Source organism: Schistocerca cancellata, chromosome 11, assembly GCF_023864275.1.
Source record: "Schistocerca cancellata isolate TAMUIC-IGC-003103 chromosome 11, iqSchCanc2.1, whole genome shotgun sequence".
Lineage (NCBI taxonomy): Eukaryota > Metazoa > Arthropoda > Insecta > Orthoptera > Acrididae > Schistocerca > Schistocerca cancellata.
This window is the reverse complement of record NC_064636.1, coordinates 27,533,338-27,555,058: the sequence shown is the minus strand read 5'-3', so window position 1 is coordinate 27,555,058 and position 21,721 is coordinate 27,533,338. Positions and strand designations below refer to the sequence as shown.

Sequence of the window (21,721 nt, the reverse complement as noted above, 5' to 3'; positions counted from 1 at the left end):
ACTGATCAATCGAGAAAACAGGAAGCAGTTGTGTGGAACTATGAAAAACATAGGCAAAATATACAAACTGAGTAGTCCATGTACAAGATAGGCAACATCAAGGTAAGCGTAAGCTCAAGAGCGCGTGGTCCCGTGGTTAGTGTGAGCAGCTGTGGAACGAGAGATTCTTGGTTCAAGTCTTCTATCGAGTGAAAAGTTTACTTACTTTATTTTCGCAAAGTTATGATCTGTCCGTTCGTTCACTGACGTCTCTGTTCACTGTAGTAAGTTTAGTGTCTGTGTTTTGCGACCGCACCGCAAAACCGTGCGATTAGTAGACGAAAGGACGTGCCTCTCGAATGGGAAAAGAAAACATTTAATCGCAAGGTCATAGGTCAACCGATTCCTCCACAGGAAAACACGTCTGATATATTCTATACGGCATGTGCATCACATGACAGGAATATGTTGTCGACCCACCTAACTTCTACACTTGGCGAATGGGTAAAAAGATCTACATCTACATCTATACTCCGCGAGCCACCTTACGGTGTGTGGCGGAGGGTACTTATTGTACCACTATCTGATCCCCCCTTCCCTGTTCCATTCACGAATTGTGCGTGGGAAGAACGACTGCTTGTAAGTCTCCGTATTTGCTCTAATTTCTCGGATCTTTTCGTTGTGATCATTACGCGAGATATATGTGGGCGGTAGTAATATGTTGCCCATCTCTTCCCGGAATGTGCTCTCTCGTAATTTCGATAATAAACCTCTCCGTATTGCGTAACGCCTTTCTTGAAGTGTCCGCCACTGGAGCTTGTTCAGCATCTCCGTAACGCTCTCGCGCTGACTAAATGTCCCCATGACGAATCGCGCTGCTTTTCGCTGGATCATGTCTATCTCTTCTATTAATCCAACCTGGTAAGGGTCCCATACTGATGAGCAATACTCAAGAATCGGACGAACAAGCGTTTTGTAAGCTACTTCTTTCGTCGATGAGTCACATTTTCTTAGAATTCTTCCTATGAATCTCAACCTGGCGCCTGCTTTTCCCACTATTTGTTTTATGTGATCATTCCACTTCAGATCGCTCCGGATAGTAACTCCTAAGTATTTTACGGTCGTTACCGCTTCCAATGATTTACCACCTATGGCATAATCGTACTGGAATGGATTTCTGCCCCTATGTATGCGCATTATATTACATTTATCTACGTTTAGGGAAAGCTGCCAGCTGTCGCACCATGCATTAATCCTCTGCAGGTCTTCCTGGAGTACGTACGAGTCTTCTGATGTTGCTACTTTCTTGTAGACAACCGTGTCATCTGCAAATAGCCTCACGGAGCTACCGATGTTGTCAACTAAGTCATTTATGTATATTGTAAACAATAAAGGTCCTATCACGCTTCCTTGCGGTACTCCCGAAATTACCTCTACATCTGCAGATTTTGAACCGTTAAGAATGACATGTTGTGTTCTTTCTTCTAGGAAATCCTGAATCCAATCACAAACCTGGTCCGATATTCTACCTTGCCCGATTTAGGTTTTCTAGTGGATGTGATAATCACTCCCAAAAAAGTGATGAAAACATAAGTTAGTCTCGTATACTGCAACAAATGAATTGTCTGAAAATAAAAAATTAAACTTTTCACTCGAGGGAAGACTTGAATCAAGGACCTTTCAATCCGCAGCTGCTCACGCTAACCACGGGACCACGGCGCTCCTGAGCCCACGTTGTCCTTGATGCTGCCTATCTCGCGCATGGATTACTCAGTTTATATATTTCGCTTGTTTGTTTTTCATAGTTCTCCACAACTTCTTCCTGTTTTCTCGAGTGATCTGTGTTCAGTTATTCAAGGCCTATCCACCGTGCCAACTTATAACCAAATCTGAGGGGGGTGCGATGGGGAGGTTCCCTTGTTAGCATGCCTCACCTCGGCGCCACGGTCACCGGATTCGACACCCTCTGACTTCTTCCTGTGGTGTTTCGTTAAGGACAACGTTTATATACCACCATTCCCACAGAAGCTGGCAGAGTTGAAGAACCGGATCCGTGCCGTCATTACATCAGTGACGAAGGACGTGCTTGCCCTTGTATGGGAGGAATTGGAGTATCGATGTGACATTGCTCGTGTCGCTGATGGAGGGCATATTGAACATCTGTAATATGAACTTGAGAGGTTCGTAAATATGTGTGTAAAGATTCATGTTCGTATGTCTTAAAGTTTAATAAATACATCAATTCGAAATACGTATATTCTTTCTGAAACATCCTGTATTTCTATATCTACATCTACATGATTACTCTGCAATTTACATTTAAGTGCTTGGCAGAGGGTTCATCGAACCACAATCATACCATTTCTCTACCATTCCACTCCCGAACAGCGAGCGGGAAAAACGAACACCTAAACCTTTCTGTTCGAGCTCTGATTTCCCTTATTTTATTTTGATGATCATTCCTACCTATGTAGGTTGGTCTCAACAAAATATTTTCGCATTCGGAAGAGAAAGTCGGTGACTGAAATTTCGTAAATAGATCTCGCGGCGACGAAAAACGTTCAAATGGCTCTGAGTACTATGGGACTTAACATCTATGGTCATCAGTCCCCTAGAACTTAGAACTACTTACACCTAATTAACCTAAGGACATCACACAACACCCAGTCATCACGAGGCAGAGAAAATCCCTAACCCCGCCGGGAATCGAACCCGGGAACCCGGGCGTGGGAAGCGAGAACGCTACCGCACGACCACGATCTGCACGAAAAATGTCTTTGCTTTAATGACTTCCATCCCAACTCGCGTATCATATCTGCCACACTCTCTCCCCTATTACGTGATAATACAAAACGAGCTGCCCTTTTTTGCACCCTTTCGATATCCTCCGTCAATCCCACCTGGTAAGGATCCCACACCGCGCAGCAATATTCTAACAGGGGACGAACGAGTGTAGTGTAAGCTGTCTGTTTAGTGGACTTGTTGCATCTTCTAAGTGTCCTGCCAATGAAACGCAACCTTTGGCTCGCCTTCCCCACAATATTATCTATGCGGTCTTTCCAACTGAAGTTGTTCGTAATTTTAGCACCCAGGTACTTAGTTGAATTGAGAGCCTCGAGAATTGTACTATTTATCGAGTAATCGAATTACAACGGATTTCTTTTGGAAATCGTGTGGATCACGTCACACTTATCGTTATTTAGCGTCAACTGCCACCTGCCACACCATACAGCAATCTTTTCTAAATCGCTTTGCAACTGATACTGGTCTTCGGATGACCTTACTACACGGTAAATTACAGCATCATCTGAGAACAACCTAAGAGAACTGCTCAGATTGTCACCCAGGTCATTTATATAGATCAGGAACAGCAGAGGTCCCAGGACGCTTCCCTGGGGAACACCCGATATCACTTCAGTTTTGCTCGATGATTTGCCGTCTATTACTACGAACTGCGACCTTCCTGACAGGAAGTCACGAATCCAGTAGCACAACTGAGACGATAGCCCGTAGGCCCGCAGCTCGATTAGAAGTCGCTTGTGAGGAACGGTGTCAAAAGCTTTCCGAGAAATCTAGAAATTCGGAATCAACTTGAGATCCCCTGTCGATAGCGGCCATTACTTCGCGCGAATGAAGAGCTAGCTGCGTTGCACAAGAACGATGTTTTCTGAAACCATGCTGATTCCGTATCAACAGACCGTTCGCTTGGAGGGAAAAAATAACTAATAAATCGGCAAGGCATCGGAAGCTAGTGTGTTGACGTACTCTTACACACCGGTCGCTACTGGTTTTTTTTTAGAAGCAGTAGGAACTTCGGCCAACAGAGGGCACGCGTTTAGTTACTAGTTGTGATTTCTAGCCGCCAGACGGTGTAAATAAAGTTGTTTACTGCGGCGTGTCGGTTGGTGTATTGTGTAGCGGACACGTGATTCCTTGGCCGCCTCTAGCCGGCTACGGCAGACTTGTGTTAGCCTCGCGTTGCGAAACCCCACGAGCGCGCCGAGCTGCGGCGACTCGTGCAAGACACACACGTGGCCGCTGCAGCCAGCTCCACACGGCAGCCAACAAAAAATGGCTCTGAGCACATCTGTGGTCATCAGTCCCCTAGAACTTAGAACTACTTAAACCTAACTAACCTAAGGACAGCACACACATCCATGCCCGAGGCAGGATTCGAACCTGCGACCAAACCGCGGTTCCGGACTGAGCGCCTAGAGCCGCTCGGCCACAGCGGCCGGCGGCAGCCAACACAGCCGTACCGGCAAAGTAGGATTGTCGGTGACATATCGGTATCATCCTCAAATGATAAGCGATATACAGGGTGTTACAAATAGGTACGGCCAAACTTTCAGGAAACATTCCTCACACACAAATAAAGAAAATATGTCATGTGGACATGTGTCCGGAAACGCTTACTTTCCATGCTACAGCTCATTTTCTTACTTCTCTCCAAATCACATTAATCATGGAATGGAAACACACAGCAACAGAACGTACCAGCGAGACTTCAAACACTTTGTTACAGGAAATGTTCAAAATGTCCTCCGTCATACGGAATCCCTGATGCGCTGATGCAGCCCTGGAGAATGGCGTATTGTATCACAGCCGTCCACAGTACGAGCACGAAGAGTCTCTACATCTGGTACCGGAGTTGCGTAGACAAGAGCTTTCGAATGCCCCCATAAATGAAAGTCAAGAGGGTTGAGGTCAGGAGAGCGTGGAGGCCACGGAATTGGTCCGCCTCTACCAATCCGTCGGTCACCGAATCTGTTGTTGAGAAGCGTACGAACACTTCGACTGAAATGTGCAGGAGCTCCATCGTGCATGAACCACATGTCGTGTCGTACTTGTAAAGGCACATGTTCTAGCAGCACAAGTAGAGTATCCCGTATGAAATCGTGATAACGTGCTCCATTGAGCGTAGGTGGAAGAACGTGGGGCCCAATCGAGACATCATCAACAAAGCCTGCCCAAACGTTCACAGAAAATCTGTGTTGATGACGTGATTGCACAATTGCGTGCGGATTCTCGTCGGCCCACACATGTTGATTGTGAAAATTTACAATTTTATCACGTTGGAATGAAGCCTCATCCGTAAAGAGAACATTTTCACTGAAATGAGGATTGACACATTGTCGGATGAACCATTCGCAGAAGTGTACCCGTGGAGGCCAATCAGCTGCTGATAGTGCCTGCACACGCTGTACATGGTACGGAAACAACTGGTTCTCCTGTACCACTCTCCATACAGTGACGTGGTCAACGTTACCTTGTACAGCAGCAACTTCTCTGACGCTGACATTAGGGTTATCGTCAACTGCACGTAGAATTGCCTAGTCCATTGCAGGTGTCCTCGTCGTTCTAGGCCCTCCCCAGTCGTGTGTCATAGGCTGGAATGTTCCATGCTCCCTAAGACGCCGTTCAATTGCTTCGAACGTCTTCCTGTCGGGACACCTTCGTTCTGGAAATCTCTCTCGATACAAACGTACCGCGCCACGGCTATTGCCCCGTGGTAATCTATACATCAAATGGGCATCTGCCAACTCCTCATTTGTAAACATTGCACTGACTGCAAAACCACGTTCGTGATGAACACTAACCTGTTGATGCTACGTACTGATGTGCTTGATGCTAGTACTGTAGAGCAATGAGTCGCATGTCAACACAAGCACCGAAGTCAACATTACCTTCCTTCAATTGGGCCAATTGGCGGTGAATCGAGGAAGTACAGTACATACTGACGAAACTAAAATGAGCTCTAACATGGAAATAAAGCGTTTCCGGACACATGTCCACATAACATCTTTTGTTTATTTGTGTGTGAGGAATGTTTCCTGAAAATTTGGCCGTACCTTTTTGTAATATCCTGTATGTCGGCGAGACGCCTGACTCTTCTGCGTCGATATATCATTATCAAAACGGCTATATCGAGTGAAAATATTTTTATTTCATATTATACTCCCCCCCCCCCCCTCCACCATGGACCTTGCCGTTGGTGGGGAGGCTTGCGTGCCTCAACGATACCGATAGCCGTACCGTAGGTGCAACCACAACGGAGGGGTATCTGTTGAGAGGCCAGACAAACGTGTGGTTCCTGTAGAGGGGCAGCAGCCTTTTCAGTAGTTGCAGGGGCAACAGTCTGGATGATTGACTGATCTGGCCTTGTAACACTAACCAAAACGGCCTTGCTGTGCTGGTACTGCGAACGGCTGAAAGCAAAGGAAACTACGGCCGTAATTTTTCCCGAGGGCATGCAGCTTTACTGTATGGTTAAATGATGATGGCGTCCTCTTGGGTAAAATATTCCGGAGGTAAAATAGTCCCCCACTCGGATCTCTGGGCGGGGACTACTCAAGAGGACGTCGTTATCAAGAGAAAGAAAACTGGCGTTCTACGGATCGGAGCGTGGAATGTCAGATCCCTTAATCGGGGAGGTAGGTTAGAAAATTTAAAAAGGGAAATGGATAGGTTAAAGTTAGATATACTGGGAATTATTGAAGTTCGGTGGCAGGAGGAACAAGACTTTTAGTCATGTGAATACAGGGTTATAAATACAAAATCGAACAGGGGTAATACAGGAGTACGTTGAATAATCAATAAAAAAATAGGAGTGCGGCTTAGCTACTACAAACAGCATAGTGAAAGCATTATTGTGGTCAAGATAGACACGAAGCCCATGCCTACTACAGTAGTACAAGTTTATATGCCAACTAGCTCTGCAGATGACGAAGAAATTGAAGAAATGTATGACTAAATAAAAGAAATTATTCAGATAGTGAAGGGAGACGAAAATTTAATAGTCATGGGTGACTGGAATTCAGTAGTAGGAAAAGGGAGAGAAGGAAACGTAGTAGGTGAATATGGATTGGGGGTAAGAAATGAAAGAGGAAGCCGCCTGGTAGAATTTTGCACAGAGCACAACTTAATCATAGCTAACACTTGGTTTAAGAATCATAAAAAAAGGTTGTATACATGGAAGAACCCTGGAGATACTAAAAGGTATCAGATAGATTATATAATGGTAACACAGAGATTTAGGAACCAGGTTTTTCAATTGTAAGACATTTCCAGGGGCAGATGTGGACTCTGACCACAATCTATTGGTTATGAACTGTAGATTAAAACTGAAGAAACTGCAAAAAGGTGCGAATTTAAGGAGATGGGACCTGGATAAACTGAAAGAACCAGAGGTAGTACAGAGTTCCAGGGAGTGCACAAGAGAACAATTGACAGGAATACAGTAGAAGAAGAATGGGTGGCTTTGAGGGATGAAATAGTGAAGGCAGCAGAGGATCAAGTAGGTAAAATGACGAGGGCTAGTAGCAATCCTTGGGTGACAGAAGAGATACTGAATTTGATTGATGAAAGGAGAAAATATAAAAATGCAGTAAATGAAGCAGGCAAAGAGGAATACAAACGTCTCAAAAATGAGACCGACAGGAAGTGCAAAATGGCTAAGCAGGGGTGGCTAGAGGACAAATGTAAGGATGGAGAGGCATATCTCACTAGGGGTAAGATAGATACTGCCTACAGGAGAATTAAAGAGACCTTTGGAGAAAAGAGAACCACTTGCATGAATATCAAGAGCTTTGATGGAAACCCAGTTCTAAGTAAAGAAGGGAAAGCAGAAAGGTGGAAAGAGTACATAGAGGGAGGATGTTCTTGAGGACAATATTATGGAAATGGAAGAGGATGTAGAAGAAGATGAAATATGAGATACGATACTGCGTGAAGAGTTTGACAGAGCACTGAAAGACCTGAGTCGAAACAAGGCCCCGGGAGTAGACAACATTCCATTAGAACTACTGACGGCCTTGGGAGAGCCAGTCCTGACAAAAAACTCTAACATCAGGTGAGCAAGATGTATGAGACAGGCGAAATGCCCTCAGACTTCAAGAAGAATATAATAATTCAAATCAGTCAGAGAGGTCACAGTTCGTAGTAATTGACGGAAAACAGAAATGATTTCTGGCGTTCCCCAATGTCGTATAGGCCCTTTGCTATTCCTTATCTATATAAACGATTTGCGAGACAATCTGTATAAAGGATTTGCGAGACAATCTGTGCAGCCGCCTTTAAGTTGTTTGCAGATGACTCTGTCGTTTATCGTCTAGTAAAGTGATAAGAAGATCACAACCAATTGCAAAACGCTTTAGAAAAGATAGCTTTATGGTGCGAAAACAGTCATTTGAACCTAAATAAAGAGAAGTGTGATGTCCTCCACATGAATGCTAAAAGGAATCCGTTAAACTTCGGTTACACAATAAATCACTCTATTCTAAAGGACGTAAATTGAACTGAACCCTGTACATAAAAGTCATTATGAATACTTCACGACTACAGTTGGGGAACTGGGCCTGGAGGAGGGGACGAAGACAGTGTCACATAAACAACTCCCTGTAATTTGTGATGGAATTTCTACCAAAACTGGCAAATGTATCACTTGCTGTCTGGAAAAACTTAAAATGATAATAAGCTTGCCCTACCAGCCTGGTAGCTGAAGGTTTGGCGTGGGAAGGCATCACATAAAAAGAATGGGTAGCGATGCCTGGAGCAAATTCAACCAAACATGGTGTGTAAAGTTGTGGTATTGCTGCCAGACGTGGGAGCGAGGATGGGTGGCATGTAGAAACACCTAAAAACAAACTGTTGGCATATCTTCCGTGTATTTAGTTGACCTTGATTACTTCAGAAGTATGAGGAGCAATGTCTCCCACTCGTCCTTGTCGGCTGCACCTACCACATCGTGTTTCGGGGACAAAAATCACACCAAACGGCTCACAATCAACACCAGAGATATATCTAACATACTCTCTAGAGATGGAAGGTGTAAAGAAAAAGAAACTCACAATCGGTTGCCAACGGCACTCCTGTTTTTCGAAACGACAGTCTACAACTGGCAGAATTATACGTTTCACAAGCTGCGACATCGTCGCGAAAAAACACAGTGACCCGTACACGAGGTGCGGCTAGAAAAAAACCGGACTGATGCTGGAAAAAACATTTATTTACAATTATTTACAATTTCATGTTATCTCCTTCAATGTACTCTCCTCCTCGGTCTCTACACCGCTCCATACGAATTTTCCACTGTTCATAGCAATGCTGCAGATCATTTTCGGCAACTCCATACATTACTTCCGTCGCTTTTTCTTTTACTGCTTCAACAGTCTCAAATCTAGTTCCTTTCAAAGCTGACTTTACTTTAGGGAAAAGAAAAAAGTCACAGGGGGGCCAAATCAGGTGAGTAGGGTGGATGATCTAAGATGGGAATGTTGTGTTTTGCCAAAAACGTCTTCACTGACAACGCACTGTGAGCTGGGGCATTGTCTCGGTGAAGGATCCGTGACTTTTTTCTCCACAAATCGTTCCGTTTTCTCCGTACTCGCTCACATAGGGTAGCCAGGGCGCTAATGTAGTAATGCTGATTCACTGTTTCTCCCTCTGGTACCCAATCAACGTGCGCAATCCCTTTAATGTCAAAAAAAAAACATTCATCATTGCCTTGAATTTCGATTTTGACATTCGTGCTTTTTTTTTGTCGTGGAGAACCAGGAGTTTTCCAATGCATCGATTGGCGTTTAGTTTCGGGATCGTAAGTAAAAAACCACGATTCATCGCAAGTAATAACATTTTGTAAGAAGGTGGGATCACTTTCAATGTTTTCCAGGATGTCAGAACAAATCATTCTTCGGCGTTCCTTCTGTTCAATTGTGAGACACTTTGGAACCATTTCTGAACACACTTTGTTCATGTTGAAACTTTCATGAAGAATCTGCCTAACACTTTCCTTGTCAACTCCTGTTATCTCAGACACTGCTCTGATTGTTAAACGGCCATCTTGTCGAACAAGTTTACCGATTTTTTCAATGTTTGCATCAGTTTTTGCTGACAATGGTCTGCCAGTGCGAGTGTCATCACTGGTGTCTTCGCGGCCATCTTTAAATCGTTTAAACCACTCAAACACTTGTGTTCGCGATAAACAATCATCGCCGTACACTTGTTGTAACATTACAAACGTTTCACTTGCAGATTTTCCTAGTTTGAAACAAAATTTGATGTTAACACGCTGTTCTTTCTCTACACTCAACATTTTCCGACGTACAGACAAAACGTCAACTACTTAAAACAGACGCCACGGGCAGACTGAGTGCAGGAGGCAGATGAAACTCGAGCAGTAGGCGGAGCGAGAGTCACGTGACAGGCCACGCGACTTTCAGCCTTATTGCATTCGTTTTATTGTTTCACCAGTACTAGTCCGGTTTTTTTCTAGCCACACCTCGTATGTAATAAGTTTCCTTTAATTTACGTCTATGGTCACAATCTTTTCTGTTTAACAGATTACCGGTTTCGGTCATTAATGACCATCATCATATCTGTCTCATAAAAACAAAGTCCTTAATGCACTGCAGCCATAGTGGCGTAGTCAACTGTTAAATGCGGAATCAGCACCAGCATCGTCAAATACATATAAATCACATGCACGAGTCGTGTTGTCTTGTTTTAAACAGTACTTTTACTGACAACATGACTCGTGCATGTGATTTATATGTATTTGACGATGCTGGCGCTGATTCCGCATTTAACAGTTGACTACGCCACTATGGCTGCAGTGCATTAGGACTTTGTTTTTATGAGACAGATCTGATGATGGTCATTAAAGATCGAAACCGGTAATCTGTTAAACAGAAAAGATTGTGACCATAGACATAAATTAAAGGAAACTTATTAGAATTACACGTTTTGTCCCGATTCAGACGAAACACCCGGGCGAAAATCGCTAGGGATACGGCTGGGATATGCATACAAATTTGTGTGACATATGCCAAATGTGTGCTAAATATATGTCTGTGTAAAATATAGAACTAGAATGCAAAACTGAAGGACAAAAGTAATTTCTCCTGATGTGTCACCTATGAGTAACATAGCTCGATGAGACTTGTGCCATAGACAAGAAGAACTGATACACATAATTTGCTATCAAATGTACAGTTTGGTTTTAGAAATGGCTTAACAACTGAAAATGCTATAGTCTCTTTTCTCTGTGAGGTTTTGGACGGATTAAATAAAAGGTTGCGAACGTTAGGTATTTTCTTTGATTTAACGAAGGCTTTCGACTGTGTTGACCACAAAATATTACTGCAGAAGTTGGAACATTATGGAGTAAGGGGTGTAGCTTACAATTGGTCCGCCTCTTACTTTAAGAACAGAAAGCAGAAGGTAATTCTCCACAATATTGAGAGTGGTAGTGATGTTCAGTCCCAATGGGGCACTGTTAAGTGGGGCGTTCCCCAAGGGTCGGTGCTGGGGCCACTGCTGTTTCTTATTTATATAAATGATATGCCTTCTAGTATTACAGGTGATTCAAAAATATTTCTGTTTGCTGATGACACCAGCTTGATAGTGAAGGATCTTGTGTGTAATATTGAAACAGTAACAAATAATGCAGTAACACTAACAAATAATGCAGTTCATGAAATAAGTTCGTGGCTTGTGGAAAATAATTTGATGCTAAATCACAGTAAGACTCAGTTTGTACAGTTTCTAACTCACAATTCAACAAGAACCGATATTTTGATCAGACAGAATGGGCATATTATAAGCGAGACGGAACAGTTCAAATTCCTAGGCGTTCGGATAGATAGTAAGCTGTTGCGGAAAGCCCATGTCCAGGATCTTGTTCAGAAGCTAAATGCTGCTTTATTTCCCATTAGAACAGTATCTGAAATAAGTGACACTTCAACACGAAAAGTAGTCTACTTCGCATATTTTCATACGCTTATCTCATATGGTATTATTTTTTGGGGTAATTCTTCTGATTGAAAAAGGGTATTTTTGGCTCAAAAACGGGCTGTTCGAGCTATGTGTGGTGTAAGTTCTAGAACCTCTTGTCGACCCCTATTCAATAGTCTGGGAATTCTGACATTGCCCTCACAGTATATATTTTCTTTAATGTCGTTTCTTGTTAGCAATATTAGCCTATTCCCAAGAGTTAGCAGCTTACACTCGGTTAATACTAGGCAGAAATCAAATCTGCACGTGGAATGCACTTCCTTGACTCTTGTGCAGAAAGGAGTGCAGTATTCTGCTGCATCCATTTTCAATAAGCTACCACAAGAACTCAAAAATCTTAGCAGTAGCCCAAACGCTTTTCAGTCTAAACTGAAGAGTTTCCTCATGGCTCACTCCTTCTATTCTGTCGAGGAGCTAAAAAATTAAGCAAATTCCAGTGTTACATTGTTGATTTTGTTTATTTAAACTAATGACGTGTCGCCTGAATATGTTTCTTATATTTCATTTTATCTGTTTCTACAATCGTGTTATAATTTCATGTATTGACTCGTTCCATGACCATGGAGACTTCTCCTTAATGTGGTCCCACGGTACAATAAATAAATAAATAAAAAGTATAGCACAGAAGGTCACTGAAAGAAATACGCAACGAGGCAAACACTAATGACACTTTTATTCGAAGACACTGTTGTTGTTGTGGTCTTCAGTCCTGAGACTGGTTTGATGCAGCTCTCCATGCTACTCTATCCTGTGCAAGCTTCTTCATCTCCCAGTACCTACTGCAACCTACATCCTTCTGAATCTGCTTAGTGTATTCATCTCTTGGTCTCCCCCTACGATTTTTACCCTCCACACTGCCCTCCAATACTAAATTGGTGATCCCTTGATGCCTCAGAACATGTCCTATCAACCGATCCCTTCTTCTGGTCAAATTGTGCCACAAACTTCTCTTCTCCCCAATCCTATTCATTAGTTATGTGATCTACCCATCTAATCTTCAGCATTCTTCTGTAGCACCACATTTCGAAAGCTTCTATTCTCTTCTTGTCCAAACTATTTACCGTCCAGGTTTCGCTTCCATACATGGCTACACTCCATACAAATACTTTCAGAAATGACTTCCTCACACTTAAATCTATACTCGATGTTAACAAATTTCTCTTCTCCAGAAACGATTTCCTTGCCATTGCGAGTCTACATTTGATATCCTCTCTACTTCGACCATCATAAGTTATTTTGCTCCCGAAATAGCAAATCTCCTTTACTACTTTAAGTGTCTCATTTCCTAATCTAATACCCTCAACATCACCCGACTTAATTCGACTACATTCCATTATCCTCGTTTTGCTTTTGTTGATGTTCATCTTATATCCTCCCTTCAAGACTCCATCCATTCCGTTCAACTGCTCTTCGAAGTCCTTTGCTGTCTCTGACAGAATTACAATGTCATCGGCGAACCTCAAAGCCACCTCGAAGACACTAACTGCACAGAAGTCGCCGCGGCTTATGACGGTCCCCTGGCGCAGCACGGTCCTTAACAGGGTGTGTGATCCATCACCAGGGACGGCAGCACGTGCTCTGCAATGTTCTCCCATGCTGGCCAGAAGGTTCGAAAGGAATTCCATTCCTCCACCAGTGTGGCTGACAACTGCTGGATGGTCGGTGGTACACGTGGACGTGCTCCAGTATGTCTCCCCAATGCGTGCCACACGTGCTCGATGGGATTTAAGTTGGGGCAACACGCAGCCCAGTCTATTCGCTGAATATCCTCCTCCACCTTCGCTATTCCATGCGGTCGCGCATTGTCATCCACAAAAATGGTCTCGCATTGTCATCCACAAAAATGGTCGCGCATTGTCATCCACAAAAATGAAATGATGTCAGGGCCGAATGCACGCCTGTGACTTGCACATGGGGAACACGTACGGTGTCACAGTAACGTTTACGAGTGCATGCAGGGGGGGCGCAGAAAGCTATGCGCAGAAAGCAACGTGTTTTCTCAGTTGTGCGCATGACGCCACGGTGGAAGCAGCTGTGCCAAACAGTACACAGTTCGAATTGTGTGTGATTGTTTTTCTTGTGTTGTTTTGTGTTTGAAGGAGTATTTTGACTGAGTTCTTTCTTCTGAGGTACTCAGTCAACAGCGGAAACATTCGGAATTCGGGAGTGTTAACGGTTTTTTGCTGTAACTGATATTTGATTCGGAAGTGAAACAGTTAGCGATAGTGGACAGCGGGATCGACATTGTGTTCGCCAGCTCTATAGTTTTATGGTTCGTCCTGTGAAATTCTTATTGGAGAATCTACAAGTGAGTGAGAAAATTAATTTTTACAATGCCAGGCTGTGCTGTAACGGGCTGTTTTTCCTACAATTGGGGCACAAAGGGAACTGACGTAATGTATCACAGTTTCCCGCGTAATGAAACATTACAAAAACTGTGGTTGTCGAAATGTTGTAGGAAAGACAGTGTAAATGTTGCGCATGCAAGAATATGTTCTCCCCATTTCGCAGAAACAGATTACTTAAGGGATTTTCAGTCTGAATTGCTTAATTTGCCCCGAAAAAGAATGCTCAAGCCAGATGCAGTTCCTCCGCGCAATTTGCCGTGCAGTAGTGCGACTGTCAATGTGTCACCCGCAACACAAGACAGAACCAAACGGTGTAAGAAACGAGAACTACACAAGAGATCTCTGGAAACTCTGGAAAAGCTGTCACCAAATAAGAAACATCATAATAAGAGCACATGTACAGATGACAGTTTTTTTTTTTTTTCAGACACAGATAAAGTTACTTTGATGAATACTATAGCGGCTTTAGAAAGAAGGAATGCTGTTCTTACAAACAAGTGTCTGCAACTTCGAGCTCTTAAGTAAATTCATTTCAGTGCGATTAAATGAATAGTTTCTGGTTTATTTGAGCCGAGGTTTCGAATTTAAAGTGTGTGTCAGTGTGGTTGTGATCTGACATTTTACCGATGTGTGAGGCATAAGCTGCGAAAGAATATAACTCGTCTGTTTTAACTGTCATATTTTATCAGCAGAAAAGCAGTTTAGACATCTCATTTCTGGTATAAACAAAATCTTCCGCCAAAAACTTGACGTAAACTCGCATGCCGTGTCGTCTGCTTGTGGGCGCTTCCTTCCACGCTGACGTCACTAGGCCAGCCAATGGCAGAGCAGAGCGCTTACTGCCCAACCTTATTATTTAGTAACCTTGGAGTGCATGTACCGTGTTGAAAGATCTGAAGGTCAGTTCACCCATGGAACATTAAGACTTCACACACCATAAGACCTGGACCACCAAATCAATAGTCTTCAACGACATTCCTAGGTGCATTATATGTATGTCTCGCCATATGACACTTCCCATTTGTAATGTCCAGGGACCATCAAGAATCGTGGTGACTACAATGTAATTAGTGTCTCTAAACAAAATTGTCACTCCTGTTTGTTGTTTGAGGCCTGCAGTGCAAATTACGAGACACGTTTAAGTAAGTACCGTTTTGAAATTAAAAAAAAAAGACGTGCTAAGAAATCTCAATAGTTTTATTTTTACATGAAAGCCTGTACCTTAATGTACGCACTGATGCCATTACAGTCTGATTCTTCCTTGTTTACGTTGTGTACTGAGTGTTTAAGATGCCTCCGATAATCGTGAGTCACGCCGACTGTGAAGTACGGGCTGTTATAAGATTCCTTTGTGCTAAAGGCCTAAAAGCGGTCGATATTCATCGTGAGATCTGTGCAGTTTACTGAGGAAACTTTATGAGTGATGGAATGGTAAGAAAGTGGGTGAGTACATTTAAAGATGGCCACACAAATGTGCACGATGAACTACGGAGTGGGCGTCCTTTGTTCGTTAATGAAACTTTGGTGCAGGAAGTGGACAATAAGGTGAGAGAAAACAGACGCTTTACGATTTCCTCCTTGCGGGATGACTTTCCTAATGTTTCTCGTAGTGTATTGTACGGCATTGTGACCGAGCACTTGAATTACCGAAAATTGTGCTTAAGTTGGGTACCGAAAATGTTGACAGATGTGCACGAAACCGGAAATACGGAAGCGTCCGATCCCGCCCGTCTGCTTTGACCCATGACGTCACAAATATGGCGGAAACAAAAACAAACACACACACTTTCCACAAGAAGCCTAATGACACTAACGGGACAAGCGCGGGAAATGGGGTGTTTTGGGTGGGGGTGGGGGGACAAACTAAATATAAACAAATTTAGACGCCTTGCGTAGCTACAACGTGTAAGTGAAAACAGCCATGCATGAATACCCACCCACCTCCCCAGGGGTCGTAACCCCTGCAACCCATAGAAGATAAAGATGCTTCAGTAGCTGATTAGTGTTTTTTGTCTTTAAAAAAAAATCTCACGGGATAGAACGAACAGATCAGAAAGATAAATATAATAAACTAAAACAGAAATTGGAGGAAACAGATAATTAGAATAAGTAATAAGCATTTTTAAATTAAAAAAAAAATCTCACGAGATAGAACGAACAGATCAGAAAAGTAAACAAAATAAGATAAAACAGAACTGGAAACAGCCACACTCAAACCAAACTCCGCGCCGTCATGACGTCACACACGACAACACCCTTACCTCACGGGTCAAAGCCGACGCGTGGGATCGGACGCTTCTGTCGACCCACGAAACCAAACGTTTAGACAGTGCATTGACTTTCCTTGAGCGGTACCACAACGACGGTGATGATTTCTTAAGCCGAATTGTTACGGGCGATGAAACACGGGTGGCCTACGTCACACCAGAATCGAAGCAAACAGTCCGTGGAAGTTGAGCAAGGGCGTCGCTTTTCGCTCCAAGACAATGCCTGTCCGCATGTGGCGAATCAGACCAACGATCTCGTCACACCTTTTCGATGGGAAACTCTAGATCATCCTCCGTACAGCCCCTATCTTGCGCCCAGTGACTGCCGTCTGTTTCTGCACTCGAAGAAACACCTGGGCGGTCAGCGTCTTCGAGACGATGACGAAGTCAGTCAAAACAGTGGTGATGCAGTGGTCAACAAGTCAGGCAGCAGACTTCTATGAGGAGGGTATTCAATAACAGCTACAGCGTTATGACAAGTGCCTCAGTATTGACGGAAATTGTGCAGAAAAGTACATTAAGGTAAAGGCTTTCATGTAAAAATAAAATTATTGAGATTTCTTAGGACATCTTTTTTAAATTTCAAAACGGTACTTAAAAAACACGCGTCATATCTTCTAATGACACGATTATTACGAATATCAGTCAGCTAAACTGCTCTTTAAATGATTTTTCTTTTATAAACCATTCACGATAGGCCTAAGCCTATTTTGGCATATTGACACCATTAGGTGCTCTGTAAATACGTAACTAAGCAATGGTCTTAATATGATGGTCTGTAACTATGATCATAAAAGTTTTTTATCTTATATGTAATATCTTGATGCTCTTTTTTAAAATTATTAGTTTCTCCTTAGAACTACACTGGAGACGTATAAGTGACTTTAGTTGGCTGCTATGTATACTATTTTTCTCTTGACAGCTTGGATGATAGTGGATCACCGATGATACATGTTTACATAGTTACCATTATAAATAAGTTCAAAATGGCTCTGAGCACTATCGGACTTAACATCTGAGGTCATCAGTCCCCTAGAACTTGGAACTACTTAAACCTAACTAACCTAAGGACATCACACACATCCATGCCTGAGGCAGGATTCGAACCTGCAACCGTAGCAGTCCCGCAGTTTCGGACTCGAGCGCCTAGAACCGCACGGCCACCGCGGCCGGCTATAAATAAGTGATGTTTGGAAATTAGGTAGTTTTTTATTATGTTTATAGGGCTGGCTTTTTACTACGTCTTTGTCGACTATTTTGTCTCACTGCATATTCCTTTCAGTTTCCCTGTGTACCGTACTGCAGCAGTTCTTTCTATGTATGGTCAAAGTATCACTAAGCTGTGTTATTTGGCTGTAACATGTCATGTGAAAGTTACTTTCGTTATGAGTTTTTGCACACCATAGTATGTGGTACGTCCGTATGTGGGTGAAGTCGAGGGAAAAAAGATTGCATATGCATAAAGACTCTGTGCCACAGATTTTAGGGGGAAAGTGAAGGATTGGGGGGGGGGGGGGGAGTAGTATGAGGAAGGTCCTCTTGCCCCCCCCCCCCTCCCTCAGTTGCTGTGATCGTAATTCAACATAGGAGGAACATGAAAATAATATTTCCAGAATGAGATTTTCGCTCTGCAGCGGAGTGTGCGCTTATATGAAACTTCCTGACACATTAAAACTGTGTGCGGGACCGAGACTCGAACTCGGGACCTTTGCCGGCAAGTGCTCTTTCTTTCAGGAGTGCTAGTTCTGCAAGGTTCGCAGGAGAGCTTCTGTAAAGTTTGGAAGGTAGGAGACGAGGTACTGGCAGAAGTAAAGCTGTGAGGACGGGGCGTGAGTCGTGCTTGGGTAGCTCAGTTGGTAGAGCACTTGCCCGCGAAAGGCAAAGGTCCCGAGTTCGAGTCTCGGTCCGGCACACAGTTTTAATCTGCCAGGAAGCTGAATGAAAATAATATCTTAATAAGTTGTGGCGCCCAGGCATGAAAAGAAAACTTATTTCAAAGTATAACGACAATGCATTATAGTATATTTTACTCACGTTTGTGGAGTGCGATGGTGGTGGCGAAACGCCCTTCGATCCGGTGAGGGTGATCTGTCACAAAAGTGGAGCAACTCCGGCACTTGTGGCGTATTCTGGGAAGAAACACGGCAGCTGACAGTCAACACACAGAAAACACTCACTGGTGTGTTTTATTTGGTGCAGCAACGAAGCACGGGCGAGTTTGTTGCGCGGTCGTGTTCTAACCGCGCGAACGTGGCACGGAAAATAACGCGGGCGAAGCCACACACTGGCCAAGTCAGTCAGTCACGTTGCGCTGCCGACTAGATCACGTTGCACGCTTCGGGAACTGCGCCGCGCGACGTAATTTGGACGGCAACAGTCGCGCACGCGTAGACGCCTGGCTTGCGAACCTCTGTCTGTCACGTCGCGGCACTGTACGTAACAACTGCGACACGCACTGCTAGAGGGCGGTTGACGTTGCGAGTGCGTACGGTATGTTTGTCGCTTGGGAGCGCAGCTGGGCGTGCTGTTTACTCGTCGGCTGCTTCGCTTTACCTGCCCTTCCGGCTCAGCCGCTCGCGTTGGCAGGCGCCCCGGCGCATGCGCAGATCCGCGCCGGGCAGCTGTCTCTTTCTGGCGTCACGCACCCGCGCACGTGAGCTCCGCAGTGCAGCCAACCCCGGCGCGAAGTCACCGCCGCGCGCCACCAAATTCCCCCAAAGACCTGACCTTGCCGGAGGATGCTAAGTTCACCGGACTTGGATACGATGTGACGTCATTATGACGTATACACGCTACATCAAAAGACTGTGTTTGTGTCCTGTGCGTTGTTTTTCGTTTGCTCGTCTCTAATTATGTGTTCAGCATTCGAGAGACTAATGAGAGAAAAGCTGAAAGAGTTCAGCATCGATGACGACGGGCAATTAATTGCGTGGTTATTGTGAATCTCAAGCAGAAATTGATGTACTTCTGACCCAGCTGAAGTGCGTCGGTTATTCGTACTCGGTGAGAAGAAGCACTCAGCAACCAAAATCTTCAGATGCGTCAAGACACTAACCTTTGGTTAAGATTACGTTGAGAAATCCACTTCCCTTCGTATTTCATCTCCGGTCGACGATTTTTCTTCAACAATGCCTCATACTTTTCTTTTTAAGTTCGAAATTCAATCATTCTACACAGCAGTCATTACTGGATACTAAGGTACCTGTCTCTGCAGTCCGAGTGTAAAATTACTTGGAATTATGGTTGATAAAAGACTATCTTGGGATGGACATATAAATTACTTACCTAACAAACTTGCACGAGTTCTCTTTCAGCTATATAAATTAAGAAAAAAAAGTCAGCAAGAGTATGTGGCTACAATCTAATATGTACTGACAAGACCAATTGTATGAAACCATACTAAAATGTTGATAATAAATAAATATTATTTTCGGCGTAAGCATTCAATACAATAATCACACAATCTAAGCTGGTCTGGACATAAGAAGACTTCACTTTTTTACGAAACGTGTTGTCTGTGGTGTTTTCAAGGCCACGGTCAGGAATATTTCTATTAATATCCAGCTCTTTTAGTTGTATTTTGGCGATATACATACACGCTGCCACACTGAGATGTTTTCAGAATCGCACGTGTCAAAACAAACCACTAGCTGATGACAGTTTAGAATCTCGAACGTTCGTAAAAGTCGATAGGTGTGTTAATCAACTAAAGCGTATATACGTCATAATGACGTCACATCATATCCAGGTTGGGTCAACTAAGCATCCTCCGACCTTGCCACTCCGAGCCAAATAGCCGAGCGGAGGGTTCTCCTTGCGTACAGTCACAGCTTGCGTGACCAACTTTTTTTAAAAAGAAAATATGGGAGATACTTGTATCCCTGACAAAAAATAAGGGAGATTAACAGAACGGCGAAATTTCACCAAAAATCAAAGCAGTATTTGTAAAATATAACTATTTAATTGTCGTTGTCGTCGACTGGTTTGATGCAGCTCTCCATGCTACTCTATCCTGTGCAAGCTTCTTCATCTCCCAGTACCTACTGCAACCTACATCCTTCTGAATCTGCTTATTCATCTCTTCGTCTTCACCCTCCACGCTGCCCTCCAATATTAAATTGCTGATCCCTTGATGCCTCAGAAGATGTCCTACCAACCGATCCCTTCTTCTAGTCAAGGTGTGCCACAAATTTCTCTTCTCCCTGATTCTATTCAATACCTCCTCGTTAGTTATGGGTGTAGCAACACATTTCGGAAGCTTCTAATCCCTTCTTGCCCAAACTATTTATCGTCCACGTTTCGCCTCCATACATGGCCACACTCCATACATACTTAAATCTATACTCGATGTTAACAAATTTCTCTTCTTCAGAAACGCTTTCTTTGCCATGGCCGGTCTACATTTTATATCCTCTCTACTTCGACCATCATCAGTAATTTTGCTCCCCAAATAGCAAAACTCATTTACTACATTAAGCGTCTCATTTCCTAATCTAATACCCTCAGTAACACCCGATTTAATTCGACTACATTCCATTATCCTCGTTTTGCTTTTGTTGATGTTCATCTTATACCCTCCTTTCAAGACACTGTTCATTCTGTTCAACTGCTCTTCCAAGTCCTTTGCTGTCTCTGACAGAATTACAGTGTCATCGGCGAACCTCAAAGTTTTTATTTCTTCTCCGTGGATTTTAATACCTACTCCGAATTTTTCTTTTGTTTCCTTTACTGCTTGCTCAATATACAGATTGAATAACATCGGGGAGAGGCTACAGTCCTGTCTCACTCTCTTCCCAACCACTGCTCCCCTTTCATGACCCTATAACTGCCATCTGATTTCTATACAAATTGTAAATAGCCTTTCGCTCCCTGTATTTTACCCCTGCCGCCTTCAAAATTTGAAAGAGAGTATTCCAGTCAATACTGTCAAAAGCTTTCTCTAAGTCTACAAATGCTAGAAACGTAGGTTTGCCTTTCCTTAATCTATTTTCTAAGATAAGTCGTAGGGTGAGTATTGCCTCACGTGTTCCAACATTTCTGCGGAATCCAAACTGATCTTCCCCGAGGTCGGCTTCTACCAGTTTTTCCATTCGTCTGTAAAGAATTCGTGTTAGTATTTAATTACTCATCACAAATACTTACATATAATTGGCAACAGATTTTTGCCTCAGTCAGTTGTTTTATATCATTTTTGGCAATTTCAAAGAATTCACTGCATGAATAAGGAAAATTCATGGCAACTTGCAGTTCAGATTTGATTGCGTTTGTACTACTTCTGTTCCTTACATCTGTCCACTTACTATTCATAAGAAAAAATACTCTCTCGGTGTGAAC

At 43.4% G+C, this 21,721-nt stretch overlaps 1 protein-coding gene across 1 annotated transcript in view; it reads right to left on the bottom strand.

Moving 5' to 3' along the window:
* LOC126108903 (period circadian protein) overlaps positions 1-18,951 on the bottom strand; it is a 224,173-nt gene extending 205,222 nt beyond the window's left edge. The window contains exon 1 of the mRNA XM_049914270.1: positions 18,422-18,951. The gene's annotated coding sequence lies outside the window, so the exon portion shown is untranslated. The remainder of the gene's footprint in view (positions 1-18,421) is intronic.
* Between the last annotated feature and the right edge of the window lie 2,770 nt (positions 18,952-21,721).